The sequence below is a fragment of the Ceratotherium simum genome, chromosome 16, assembly GCF_057802395.1.
Source record: "Ceratotherium simum simum isolate JZ-2026a chromosome 16, ASM5780239v1, whole genome shotgun sequence".
Classification (NCBI taxonomy): Eukaryota; Metazoa; Chordata; class Mammalia; order Perissodactyla; family Rhinocerotidae; genus Ceratotherium; species Ceratotherium simum.
The window spans coordinates 40,630,623-40,644,251 of record NC_141915.1 but is presented as its reverse complement, the minus strand read 5'-3'; the positions used below and the strand labels follow the sequence as shown (position 1 = coordinate 40,644,251).

The window sequence follows — 13,629 nt, the reverse complement described above, 5'->3', positions numbered from 1 at the left end:
CACAGAGTCATAGAAAAGAAAAGGAAAAAAGTGACACATGTAAAAACTCAGGAGTAGAATATCATATGATAGCCCCAACTTGGAAGACACATTAGGCAGAGGAAGAAACAGGAAAGTGGTTTCACCTGGATTAACAAGATTCAATGAATCATAACACTGTAGAAGGAAATGATGCTTTTCTTAGATACTGGCATGTTTAACCTGATAAACACAATTAGTAACTTAATAATGTTAATTGAATTCCCAGAAGGAAAAACAACAAGGAAAGAGTGTTGCTCACAGTAACATCAGCTACTGAGCAGAGTATAAAAGGGTACAGGGGTAAGGAGACACTCAAACTCAAGAAACCACTTTTGTGAAACCCACTGCTACCCACTTGTGGCCCCCGCTCCTTCCGTTGACACCATGGTCAGCTCCTGTTGTGGCTCCGTCTGCTCTGAGCAGGGCTGTGGCCAGGAGACCTGCTGCCGCCCCAGCTGCTGCCAGCCTGTGTGCGGCCAGCCCACCTGCTCTCCCTCTGGCTGCAGTGTGTCCAGCTGCCGCAGGCCCCAGTGCTGCCTCTCCAGCTGCTGCCGCCCCAGCTGCTGCCAGCCCACCTGCTCTCGCCCCAGCTACAGTGTGTCCAGCTGCTGCAGGCCCCAGTGCTGCATCTCCAGCTGCTGCCGCCCAGCTGCTGCCAGCCCACCTGCTCTCGCCCCAGCTACAGTGTGTCCAGCTGCTGCAGGCCCCAGTGCCGCATCTCCAGCTGCGGCCGTCCCATCTGCTGCCAGCCCACCTGCTGCAGGACCACCTGCTCTCCCCAGCTGCAGTGTGTCCAGCTGCTGCAGGCCCCAGTGCTGCATCTCCAGCTGCTGCCGCCCCAGCTGCAGCCAATCTGTGTGTTGCCAGCCCACCTGCTGTCGCCCTAGTTGCTGCCTCTCCAGCTGCTGCCAGCCCTCTACCTGTGGCTCCAGCTGCTGCTCCATTTCTAGCTGCTGCCGGCCCTCTTGCTGTGGTTCTAGTTGCTGTGGCTCCAGCTGCTGCCGTCCCTCCTGCTGCCTGCGCCCAGTCTGTGGCAGGGTCTCCTGCCACACCACTTGCTATCGCCCCACCTGTGTCATCTCCACTTGCCCCCGCCCCGTGTGCTGCCCCTCCCCTTGCTGCTGAGCCCCCTGCCCCGTGATCACCATCTCTGTTTACCTCTGTCCCCACAGATGTAGACTCTCCTTTTGTGCTGGCCGTTAGGTCACACGGAGCGCGGTCGATGTCACTCAGCTGAATGTGGTCTCACGATTCCATTGACGAGCCAGGTCTTGCTGTCACAGAAGACGGACATGGCCCTGAGCACTTATACACAACAGATTTCACCCTTCATCCCGACCATTGGTGAAATCATTCCCCTAACTTCTTTTTTCTAGGAATTTTCTGTAACCTAACATATTTCTCTACCGAAATAAAGTTACACTTCCCTGCATTAAAAATTCAGTGTGATTGTCGCTCCCTTAAGATTTTGTCTTCAGTTCCTAGACGAGTGTGTCTGACCTACACCTGCAGGACACACAACAAGTTCTTGTCACTTCTCCATAAAAGGTTCCATTCTTCAGTGCCTGATTCTTTCCTAGATGCCTTCTTATTTCACGAGCAAATCACCTAAGAGTATGAATCCGTCCCAGGCAAAGAACACAAAAGTGAAAACTAGGAGTTTGGAGGACTCCACGTATATAAAAGCAGAAAGAACACAACATACGCTTCATGTGTCGCATCAGCTGTCTTAGCTACGCAAAGTGCTGTTCAGCACAGTCTGCAGGTTTCTATCAGACTTGCTCTCCACAACATGGGGTCATCCACGAGCAACCAAGTGTGCGCTGATTCTGCCCCCTATTTACAACAGGACCTCAGTTCCATCTCAGTTTTTCTTTCAATAGGAGGTTTCAAATCCACTTGCGCACTCAAAGGGCAGGCAGGTAACCTAGACGAGTGAAGCATCCTTGATAAGACAACATGTTGGGTGGAAACCGTGGCGATTGCAGGCTGCATGACCACGTCAGCGAGCAGTATTGAGCTCCTGTCGGTTGTGTCTATGCGGAAATGGGGGCCCAATGTGTTCACTGAAAAGTGAGTCTGCTTTCATTCATCCTCCCAAGTGCCCATCTCTTCATTCATTCAATTGAAAAGTATTTATTGAGCATTTATTCTGTAGGAGACACTGTTCAAGGCGCTGGGGTGACAGTGGAGACCAACACACCCAAAACTCTCTGCACTAGTGGAGCCGACATTCTAGAGGAGTTTCTCAACAAAACTCTCTGTTCGATATGTTTAGTTTTCAATATTTTTCTACACATTTGTGCACTCAGGGTTGTACACAATATTTTCCCCTGTGCTTTTATTTATATGAATAAGATTGAGCCCATGGAGCTTTTCTTTAGATGCAGGTATCTGCGGTTGAAATGGGGACACGTCCCCTAAAGGACAGTTTTACTAAGATGTACTCTACCCCTCAACCCCAGAGCCCCACTGAAGCCAAAGTTTAGAGAGGGAGCTAGGGGGCAGGCTTACTGATGAGAAAGAGAATGGAGATAGAGCATCAGTTACTCACTTGGAGTGAGAACTTACCAGAAAGTTGGGCTCCCACACTACAAAACAACCCCTGAAACTAAGAAGTGAATTTAACAAGGACATGAGATATAAGGTCCGTGTACATAATTAACTGTATTTTACATACTAGCAACAAAAAACGACATAATTGAATTTAAATGAGAGCAATTCCATTTACAAAAGCATCAAAAACATAGGATGCTGAGAGAAAAAAACTCACAAAAATGTGGAAGACCTCTGCCCCTAAAGCTGCAAACTTTTATGAAGAGAAATTAAAGAAGATCTAAATAAATGGAGATATATGCCACATTCCTGGATTGGTAGGCTCAATCTTATTAAGATGGCAATTCTCCTTCAAACAATCTAAAGACTCACTGCAATCTTGATCAAAATCCCCGGTCACTTTTCAGTAGATGCTTTGAGCTGATTTTAAAATTTATATGGAAATCCAAAGGACCCTGAATTTCCAAAGCAATCTTGTTAATGAAATGAAGAAAGAAGTAAAGGGTTTTGCAGGAAAATGTGACATACAAAATAGGCAGAGAGTATTTATAATAGATATTCAAAGAAGAAAAACAAAATTATGAAACACAATGAAGACTAAGAACTGTAATTGAAATAAAGGTTCACTTGGATACATCTGGAAAAATCAGCCCACAATGCTCAAAATTGAGACGCAGGGTTTTAAAACTACTGGATTTTAAAGAAAAAGAAAAAAAAAATCATTGAAGACCTAGGCAAATAACCCATGTCAGTTATAAGGAAAAGGGAACTGGATTGTGTTCACACATTTTGATGGCAACACTTTGTGTCAGAAGTCAATGGACTAACATTCTAAAGACACTGAAAAAGGAAAATGTGAGCCAAGGATTTGATATCCAGCCAAACTGAACTCCAGGTATAAAGGCCACAGATAAACTACTGTGAACATGGAAGACCTCAGTGAATATTCTCCCCATGGCCTGTCCTGAGGAATTTACTAGTGAACGAGCTACAACAACTAAAATGAGTGAAGATACTGGAGGGACCTCTACACGAGGACTAGCAGAGGGCATTCGATAGACGTACATATGTATATGTACGTACACATGATGTACATACGGATTATTTGTAGAAGTAAAAATGAGTGATGAACATGAGACAGGCAATATGATGTGTAACGGCTACATACTGACCACGTAGATGTAGTACAATTTTCAAAAAACGGAAGAAAATGAGAGAGAATACATAAAGTGTAAAAATTTTGCTGATTGCCTCTGGGTATTAATTGGGGGTTCAAATCTGATGCTGAAGGAGCAGGGGATGAAGAAGTACCTAGGTGATTTCAATGTTTCTGAAAGTAGAGAATCAGCTGACAATAGCCAAAAAATCAGACTCACGGGGTATTATATAAAGATATTTATATGAAGGTAACCGTTAGTACAAAATACAAATCTTTCTATACATCAAAAGACACACTGAGAGAGAGAGAGAAAGAGAGAGGGACTAAAACAAATAGTGAAAGGTGAGATACAGAGATACAGAGATAGAGATGTATTTAACATGTATATTATAGTATATAATTCACTATATGTTTTATATCACTATTTATTATATATATCACTGTTTATTATATTATATATGTATATCACTTTATATATAATAAAACTACATGAATAAAGCCAAACATATTGATCAATGATCATAGCAACACACATAATAGGCTCAACTCACAGGCAAAAAGAAAACGATTTTCCGATTGGCTAAAAAGTAAACACCCAATACTATGCTGTAGACAAGAGATACAACTAAAACAACAAGCTTCAGAGAGTTAAACGTAAAAGAAGAGAGGAAGATAGGGGCCAGCTGCTGGCGTATGGTTAAGCTCGCGTGCTGGGATTCGGCGGCCTGGGGTTCACGGGTTCAGATCTTGGGCGCGGACATACACACCGCTTATCAAGCCATGCTGTGGCAGGTGTCCCATACAACGTAGAGGAAGATGGGCACGGATGTTAACCCGGGGCCAATCTTCCTCAGCAAAAAGAGTAGGATTGGCAACAGATGTTAGCTGAGGGCTACTATTCCCTACCAAAAAAAAAAAAAAAAAGATAGAGGAAGATACATCATAGAAAATGCAAATGAAAGAAAGCAGGGGCCACAATTTTGATATCAAACAAGTTAGAGTCATACACAAAGCATTACAGGAGACAGGGCGGGATAGTTTATTATGGTAAAGGCCACCATGAAAATATAACTGCACAGCTAAACTTCAGAAACAGAACCTACAGGTGATGCGAGAATAAAAAAGAAACAAACCAATAACGGAAGACTTGAACACACTTTGTATTTAAAGAGAGAACATGTGGAGAAAAATTAATAAGAGTATGAAATAACTAAACAAAATCAATAAGGTAGATCTTATAGACACGCATCAAACGCTCAACACCTCTTGAAAAAACTCCTTGTTTTCAAGTGCACAATATTATTTTAATAGTGAAAGCCTGGAAACAACCCGAATGTCCATCAATAGGGACTGGCTGAACAAGCTATATTACGTCCACAGAGTGGACTTCTTTGTGGCTGAAAATGGAATGAAGACTATCTGAACACCCTGCTGTGAAGTGAGCTCTGGGATCAACCGTTGAGTGAAAAAAAGCAAGTTGGAGCAAAGTGTGTTAGTATACAACCATTTATCTAAGAAAAAGAGCTACAAATATGCAAACACAAATACATTTATATTTAAAATAGCGGTTGGAAGGAAAACCTTAGATTATAAAGTCGACTATCTGTGGGGGAGGGAGGGCACACACGGAAGGAACAGGAGTAGAAGCAAGACTTCCTTAAAGACGCTTCACTTTGTAGAATTTATTCTGGACCATAAATACTTTGCATAATTACAAAACAAAATTTAAATGTAAGAAGAGATTCCTAGAAATAAAAAGAAAACACCGATGGAGTATTCCATTCCACGCATGATGATAACAAGAGATGGTTCAAGAGTCCACCTCAGGTGTTTACCATCCAGCTGGAGACCCACAGACAAATACATTTAGAGTCGAGTCGGATGTGTGAAGTCTGAGTGTTCCACAATGTGATATCAGGAATGAAGGAGGAACAGACGAGGTTTAAAAGGATCTATGTGATGGGGCCAGCCCCGTGGTGCAGTGGTTAAGTTCCCATGCTCCACTTCAGCAGCCCGGGGTTCGGGGGTTTGGATGCCTGACACAGACATATGCTCTGCTTGTCAGGTCATGCTGTTGCAGTGTCCCATATAAAGTAGAGGAAATGGGCAGGATGTTAGCCCTGGGCCAATCGTCCTCAGCAAAAAGAGGAGGATTGGCAGCAGATGTTAGCTGAGGACTAATCATCCTCACCAAAAAATAATAATAATAATAAAATAAAACGTATGTCATGGAAAACAGAAGAGAGGAGGAGGCATCTGGGCTGGAACTTAAGGAAAAGCAAGAAATTGCTGAGTTGATGTGGGAGAAGGAAGGCTCTAAGGAGGTATAAGAGCACAATCAAAGGTGTGGAAGTAGTATTGCTTACACTGTAGACTATTACAAGATCTAACAACCTTAACTCACTTCTGTGTGACTCTTAGAGAATAATGAGTACCTCATCGCTCTTTGAGAGGAAAGATCAAGACAATAATTATAAAACATTCAGCAGAATATCTGGCACGTGGCAAGCACTCACAAACAGTAGCTGTCTATATTAACTCACTTTTCACTGAAAGTACATGGGACTTAAATACTTGGATTATATACCTAATGCTTGTTTTAGACCCTGCTCCTTTGATGCTTTGAATATTTTCCCAAATCACGCTTTTTAATATATGTAATTTAAGTGCCTATAGGACAAAGAGTATGGCTTATCTGGCTTATCAGGCCACTTATATAAGGTCACCTATCCAAGAGCAGGAGATGTAACTGACCTACCTAATACGTAGACACAAGCACAGGGAAAGAGGCAAAATGAGGAGGCAAAGGAATACGTTCCAAGTAAGGGAACAGGACAAAACCCAAGAAAAGGAACTAAGTGAAACAGAAATGAGCAACCTGCCTGACAGAGAGTTCAAATTAAGAGTGTTAAGGATGCTCACTGATCTGGGGAGAAGAATAGATGAGCTCAGTGAGAATGTCAACAAAGAAATGGAAGATATAAAAAAGAACCAATCAGAAATGAAGAATACAATACTGGAAATGAAAAATTCACTAGAGGGACTCAAAAGCAGAGTAGAGGATACAGAAGAACGGATCTGTGAGCTGGACAAAAGACTAGAAGAAGAAATTACTCAAGCTGAACAGCTAAAAGAAAAAAGAATTAAAAAATGAGGACAGTCTAAGGGACCTATGGGACAACATTAAGTGCACTAACATCCGTGTTATAGGTGTCCTAGAAGGAGAAGAGCGAGACAAAGGGGCAGAGAATCTATTTCAAGAAATAATAGATGAAAACTTCCCTAACCTAAGGAAGGAAACAGACACTCAGGTACAGGAATCACAGAGAGCCCCAAACAAGATAAACCCAAAGAGGCCCACACCAAGACACAGCATAATCAAAATGTCCAGATTAAAGATAAAGAGAGAATCCTAAAAGCTACAAGAGAAAGACAAGTTATATACAAAGGAAACCCCATAAGGCTATCAGCTGACTTCTCAGCAGAAACCTTACAGGCTAGAAGAGAGTGGCACGATATATTTAAAGTGCTAAAAGGAAAAAGCTTACAGCCAAGAATACTCTACCCAGCAAGGTTATCATTCAAAACGGATGGAGAGATCAAAAATTTCCCAGACAAGCAAAAATTAAAGGAGTTTGTCAACAAGAAACCAGTGCTACAAGAAATGTTAAAGGTACTGATTTACAGGGAAAAAAGAAGACCGCAAATAGGAAAAATTATCTATTTCCATGATAAGAGGGTAATGGATACAAATGCACAAAAAGAGGTTAGATATGATATCAAAAACATAAAATGAGGGAGGAGGGGAGTTAAAGAGTAGAGCTTTCAGACAAGGTCAAACTAAAGAGACCATCAATTCTGTATAGAAGGAGAAAGGAACAGAGGACTACTAAAACACTGAGAAAAAAAAAGTTAAAAAATGGCAGTAAGTATGTACTTATCAATAGCTACTTTAAATGTCAATGGACTAAATGCTCCAATTAAAAGGCATAGGGTGGCTGATTGGATAAAACAACAAGACCCATATATATACTGCATACAAGAGACACACTTCAGACCTAAAGACACTCACAAACTGAAAGTGAAGGGATGGAAAAAGATACTCCACACAAATGGCAATGAAAAGAAAGCTGGGGTAGCAGTACTCATATCAGACAAAATAGACTTTAAAACAAAAACTGTAAAAAGAGACAAAGAAGGCCATTACGTAATGATCAAGGGAACAATCCAACAAGAGGATATAACACTTGTAAATATCTACGCACCCAATGTAGGTGCACCTAAATATATAAAGCAATTATTAACAAACATAAAAACAGAAATAGACAGTAACACAATAATAGTAGGGGATTTTAACACTCCACTTACACCAATGGATAGATCATCCAAACAGAAGATCAATAAGGAAACATTGGCCTTAAATGACACACTTGAACAGATGGACCTAGTAGATATATACAGAGCATTCCATCCAAAAACTAAAGAATACACGTTCTTTTCAAATGCACGTGGAACATTCTCCAGGATTGATCACATATTAGGTCACAAAACAAGTATCCATAATTTTAAGAAGATTGAAATAATACCAAGCTTGTTTTCTGACCACAATGGTATGAAACTGGAAATCAACTATAGGAAGAAAATCAGAAAAGCCACAGATACGTGGAGATTAAACAAAATGCTACTGAACAACCATTGGGTCAACGAAGAAATCAAAGGAGAAATCAAAAAATACCTGGAGACAAATGAAAATGAAAATATGACATGCCAGAATTTATGGGATACAGCAAAAGCGGTTCTAAGAGGGAAGTTTATAGCAATACAGGCCTATCTCAACAAACAGAAAAATCTCAAGTAAACAATCTAACAATGCACCTAAAGGAACTGGAAAAAGAAGAACAAACAAAGCCCAAAATCAGTAGAAGAAGGGAAATAATAAAAATCAGAAAATAATAATAAAATAATAAAAAATAATAAAAATAAATGAAATAGAGACTAAAAATAATAGAAAATAAAAATAAATAAATAATAAAAAAATAAATAATAAAAAAATAAAAATAAAATAAAAAAATAATAAAAATAAATGAAATAGAGACTAAAAAATAATAGAAAAAATTAATAAAACCAAGAGCTGGTTCTTTGAAAAGATCAACAAAATTGACAAACCTTTAGCTAGACTCACCAAGAAAAAAAGAGAGAAGGCACAAATAAGTAAAATCAGAAATGAAAGAGGAGGGCCGGCCCCGTGGCTTAGCAGTTAAGTGCGCGTGCTCCGCTACTGGCAGCCCGGGTTCCAATCCCGGGCACACACCGATGCACCGCTTCTCCGGCCATGCTGAGGCCGTGTCCCACTACAGCAACTAGAAGGATGTGCAACTATGACATACAACTATCTACTGGGGCTTTGGGGAAAAAAAAAAAAAAAGAAGGAAGATTGGCAATAGATGTTAGTTCAGAGCCGGTCTTCCTCAGCAAAAAGAGGAGGATTAGCATGGATGTTAGCTCAGGGCTGATCTTCCTCACACACACACACACACACAAAAAGAAATGAAAGAGGAGAAATTACGACAGACACCTCAGAAATACAAAAGATTGTAAGAAAATACTATGAAAAATTATGTGCCAACAAATTTGACAATCTGGAAGAAATGGATAAATTCTTAGAATCATACAACCTTCCAAAACTGGATCAAGAAGAAGTAGAGAATTTGAATAGACCAATCACCAGTAAGGAGATCGAAACAGTAATCAAAAACCTCCCCAAAAATAAAAGTCCAGGACCAGACGGCTTCCTTGGTGAATTCTACCAAACATTCAAAGAAGACTTAATACCTATCCTTCTCAAACTCTTCCAAAAAATTGAGGAGTGGGGGAAGCTCCCTAACTCATTCTACGAAGCCGACATTACCCTGATACCAAAACCAGACAAGGACAACACAAAAAAAAGACAATTGCAGGTCAATATCACTGATGAACATCAATGCAAAAACCTCAACAAAATACTAGCAAATCGCATACAACAATACGTTAAAAAGATTATACACCATGATCAAGTGGGATTTATTCCAGGTATGCAGGGATGGTTCAACATTCGCAAATCAATCAACGTAATACACCACATTAATAAAATGAAGAATAAAAATCACATGATCATCTCAGTAGATGCAGAGAAAGCATTTGACAAGATACAGCATCCATTTATGATAAAAACTCTGAATAAAATGCGGATAGAAGGAAAGTACCTCAACATAATAAAGGCCATATATGACAAACCCACAGCTAATATCATCCTCAATGGTGAAAAACTGAAAGCTATCCCTCTAAGAACAGGAACCAGACAAGGATGCCCACTCTCACCACTCCTATTTAACATAGTACTGGAAGTCCTAACCAGAGCAATCAGGCAAGAAAAAGAAATAAAAGGGATCCAAATTGGAAAGGAAGAAGTGAAACTGTCACTATTTGCAGATGACATGATTTTGTATATAGAAAACCCTAAAGAATCCACCAAAAAACTTTTAGAAGTAATAAACGAATATGGTAAAGTTGCAGGATACAAAATCAGCATACAAAAATCAGTTGCATTTCGATAGACTAACAAGGAAGCAGCAAGAAGAGAAATTAAGAATACAATCCCATTTACAATTGCAACAAAAAGAATAAAATACCTAGGAATAAACTTAAACCAAAGAGGTGAAAGATCTGTACACCAAAAACTATAAAATATTGCTGAAAGAAATTGAAGAAGACACAAAGAAATGGAAAGATATTCTGTGCTCTTGGATTGGAAGAATTAACATAGTTAAGATGTCCATGCTTCCTAAAGCCATCTATAGATTCAATGCAATCCCTATCAAAGTTCCAACAACATTTTTCACAGAAGTAGAACAAAGAATCCTAAAATTTATATGAAACAACAAAAGACCCAGAATAGCTAAAGGAATCCAGAGAAAACAGAACAAAGCTGGAGGTATCACACTCCCTGATTTCAAAATATACTACAAAGCTATAGTAACCAAAACAGCATGGTACTGGCACAAAAACAGATACACAGATCAATGGAATAGAATCGAAAGCCCAGAAATAAACCCACACGTCTATGGACAGCTAATCTTTGACAAAGGAGCCAAGAACATACTGGAGAAAAGAAAGTCTCTTCAACAAATGGTGTTGGGAAAACTGGATAGCCATATGCAAAAAAATGAAAGCAGACCCTTACCTTACACCATACACAAAAATTAACTCCAAATGGATTAAAGACTTGAATGTAAGACCTGAAACTATGAAACTTCTAGAAGAAAACATAGGCAGTACGCTCTTTGACATCAGTCTTAGCAACATATTTTCAAGCATCGTGTCTGACCGGGCAAGAGAAACAATAGAAAAAATAAACGAATGGGACTACATCAAACTAAAAAGCTTCTGCACAGCAAAGGAAACCATCAACAAAACAAAAAGACAACCTAACAATTGGGAGAAGATATTTGCAAACCATACATCGGATAAGGGGTTAATCTCCAAAATATATAAAGAACTCATGCATCTCAACAACAAAAAACTAACAACCCAATTAAAAAATGGGCAAAAGACCTGAACAGACATTTCTCCAAAGAAGATATACAGATGGCCAACAGGCACATGAAAAGATGTTCAAAGTCATTAACTATGAGGAAAATGCAAATCAAAACTACAATGAGATATCACCTCACGCCCGTCAGAATGGCTATAATCAACAAGACAGGAAACAACATGTGTTGGAGAGGATGTGGAGAGAAGGGAACTCTCACACACTGCTGGTGGGAGTGCAAACTGGTGCAGCCACTATGGAAAACAGTATGGAGATTCCTCAAAAAATCAAGGATAGAACTACCATATGATCCAGCTATTCCACTGTTGGGTATTTATCCAAAGAACTTGAAACACCAATGCGTAAAGATACACGCACCCCTCTGTTCATGCAGTGTTATTCACAATAGCCAAGATTTGGAATCAACCTAAGTGCCCATCAGGGGACAAATGGATAAAGAAGATGTGGTATATATACACAATGGAATACTACTCAGCCATAAGAAATGATGAAATCCAGCCATTTGTGACAACATGGATGGACATTGAAGGTATTATGCAAAGTGAAATAAGTCAGAGGGAGAAGGTCAAATACCATATGATTTCCCTCATTAAGTAGTAGATAACAACGATAAACAAAGACATAGAGACAGAGATTGGATTGGTGGTTACCAGAGGGGAAGGGGGTGGGGAGGAGGGCGAAAGGCATAATTTGGCACAAGTGTGTGGTGAGGGGTTGTAATTAGTATTTGGGTGGTGAACATGATGTAATGTATGCAGAAATAGAAGTATAATGATGTACAGCTGAAACTTATACAATGTTATAAACCAATGTTACTGCAATAAACAAAAAATTAAAAAAAAAAAAAGAAATTGATGGACCCAGTCTTAGTTTAAACAAAAAAGAGACATGGCTCTATGATAGCCATCCTTCAAAGTATTGTCATAGAGTCATACACAGAAAAGGAAAAAAGTGATACATGTAAAAACTCGGGAGTAGAATATCATATATTCCCACTTGGAAGACACATTAGGAAGAGGAAGAAACAGGAAAGTGGTTTCACCTGGATTAACAAGATTCAATGAATCATAACACTGTAGAAGGAAATGATGCTTTTCTTAGATATTGGCATATTTAACCTGATAAACACAATTAGTAACTTACTTAGTAATATTAATTGACTTCCCAGAAGGAAAAACAACAAGGAAAGAGTGTTGCTCACAGTAACATCAGCTACTCAGCAGAGTATAAAAGGGGACAGGGGTAAGGAGACACTCAAACTCAAGAAACCACTCTTGTGAAACTCACTCCTACCCACTTGTGGACCCCGCTCCTTCCGTTGACACCATGGTCAGCTCCTGTTGTGGCTCCGTCTGCTCTGAGCAGGGCTGTGGCCAGGAGACCTGCTGCCGCCCCAGCTGCTGCCAGCCTGTGTGCGGCCAGCCCACCTGCTCTCCCTCTGGCTGCAGTGTGTCCAGCTGCTGCAGGCCCCAGTGCTGCATCTCCAGCTGCTGCCGCCCCAGCTGCTGCCAGCCCACGTGCTCTCGCCCCAGCTACAGTGTGTCCAGCTGCTGCAGGCCCCAGTGCCGCATCTCCAGCTGCTGCCGCCCCAGCTGCTGCCAGCCCACCTGCTGCAGGACCACCTGCTCTCCCCCCAGCTGCAGTGTGTCCAGCTGCTGCAGGCCCCAGTGCTGCATTTCCAGCTGCTGCCGCCCCAGCTGCTCCATTTCTAGCTGCTGCCGGCCCTCTTGCTGTGGTTCTAGCTGCTGCGGCTCCAGCTGCTGCCGCCCCTCCTGCTGCCTGCGCCCAGTCTGTGGCCGCGTCTCCTGCCACACCACTTGCTATCGCCCCACCTGTGTCATCTCCACTTGCCCCCGCCCCGTGTGCTGCCCCTCCCCTTGCTGCTGAGCCCCCTGCCCCGTGATCACCATCTCTGTTTACCTCTGTCCCCACAGATGTAGACTCTCCTTTTGTGCTGGCCGTTAGGTCACACGGAGCGCGGTCGATGTCACTCAGCTGAATGTGGTCTCACGATTCCATTGAGGAGCCAGGTCTTGCTGTCGCAGAAGACGGACATTGCCCGGAGCACTCATACACAACAGATTTTACCCTTCGTCCCGACCATTGGTGAAATCATTCCCCTAACTTCTTTTTTCTAGGAATTTTCTGTAACCTAACATATTTCTCTACCGAAATAAAGTTAAACTTCCCTGCATTAAAAATTCAGTGTGATTGTCGCTCCCTTAAGATTTTGTCTTCAGTACCTAGACGAGTGTGTCTGACCTACACACACCTGCAGGACACACAACAAGGTCTTGTCACTTCT

The 13,629-nt window shown here is 41.2% G+C and overlaps 1 pseudogene; it reads left to right on the top strand.

Annotated features, from left to right (window-relative positions):
* The first annotated feature begins 405 nt into the window (after window positions 1-405).
* LOC106800284 (uncharacterized) lies at window positions 406-1,146 on the top strand (annotated as a pseudogene).
* The last annotated feature ends 12,483 nt before the right edge of the window (window positions 1,147-13,629 follow it).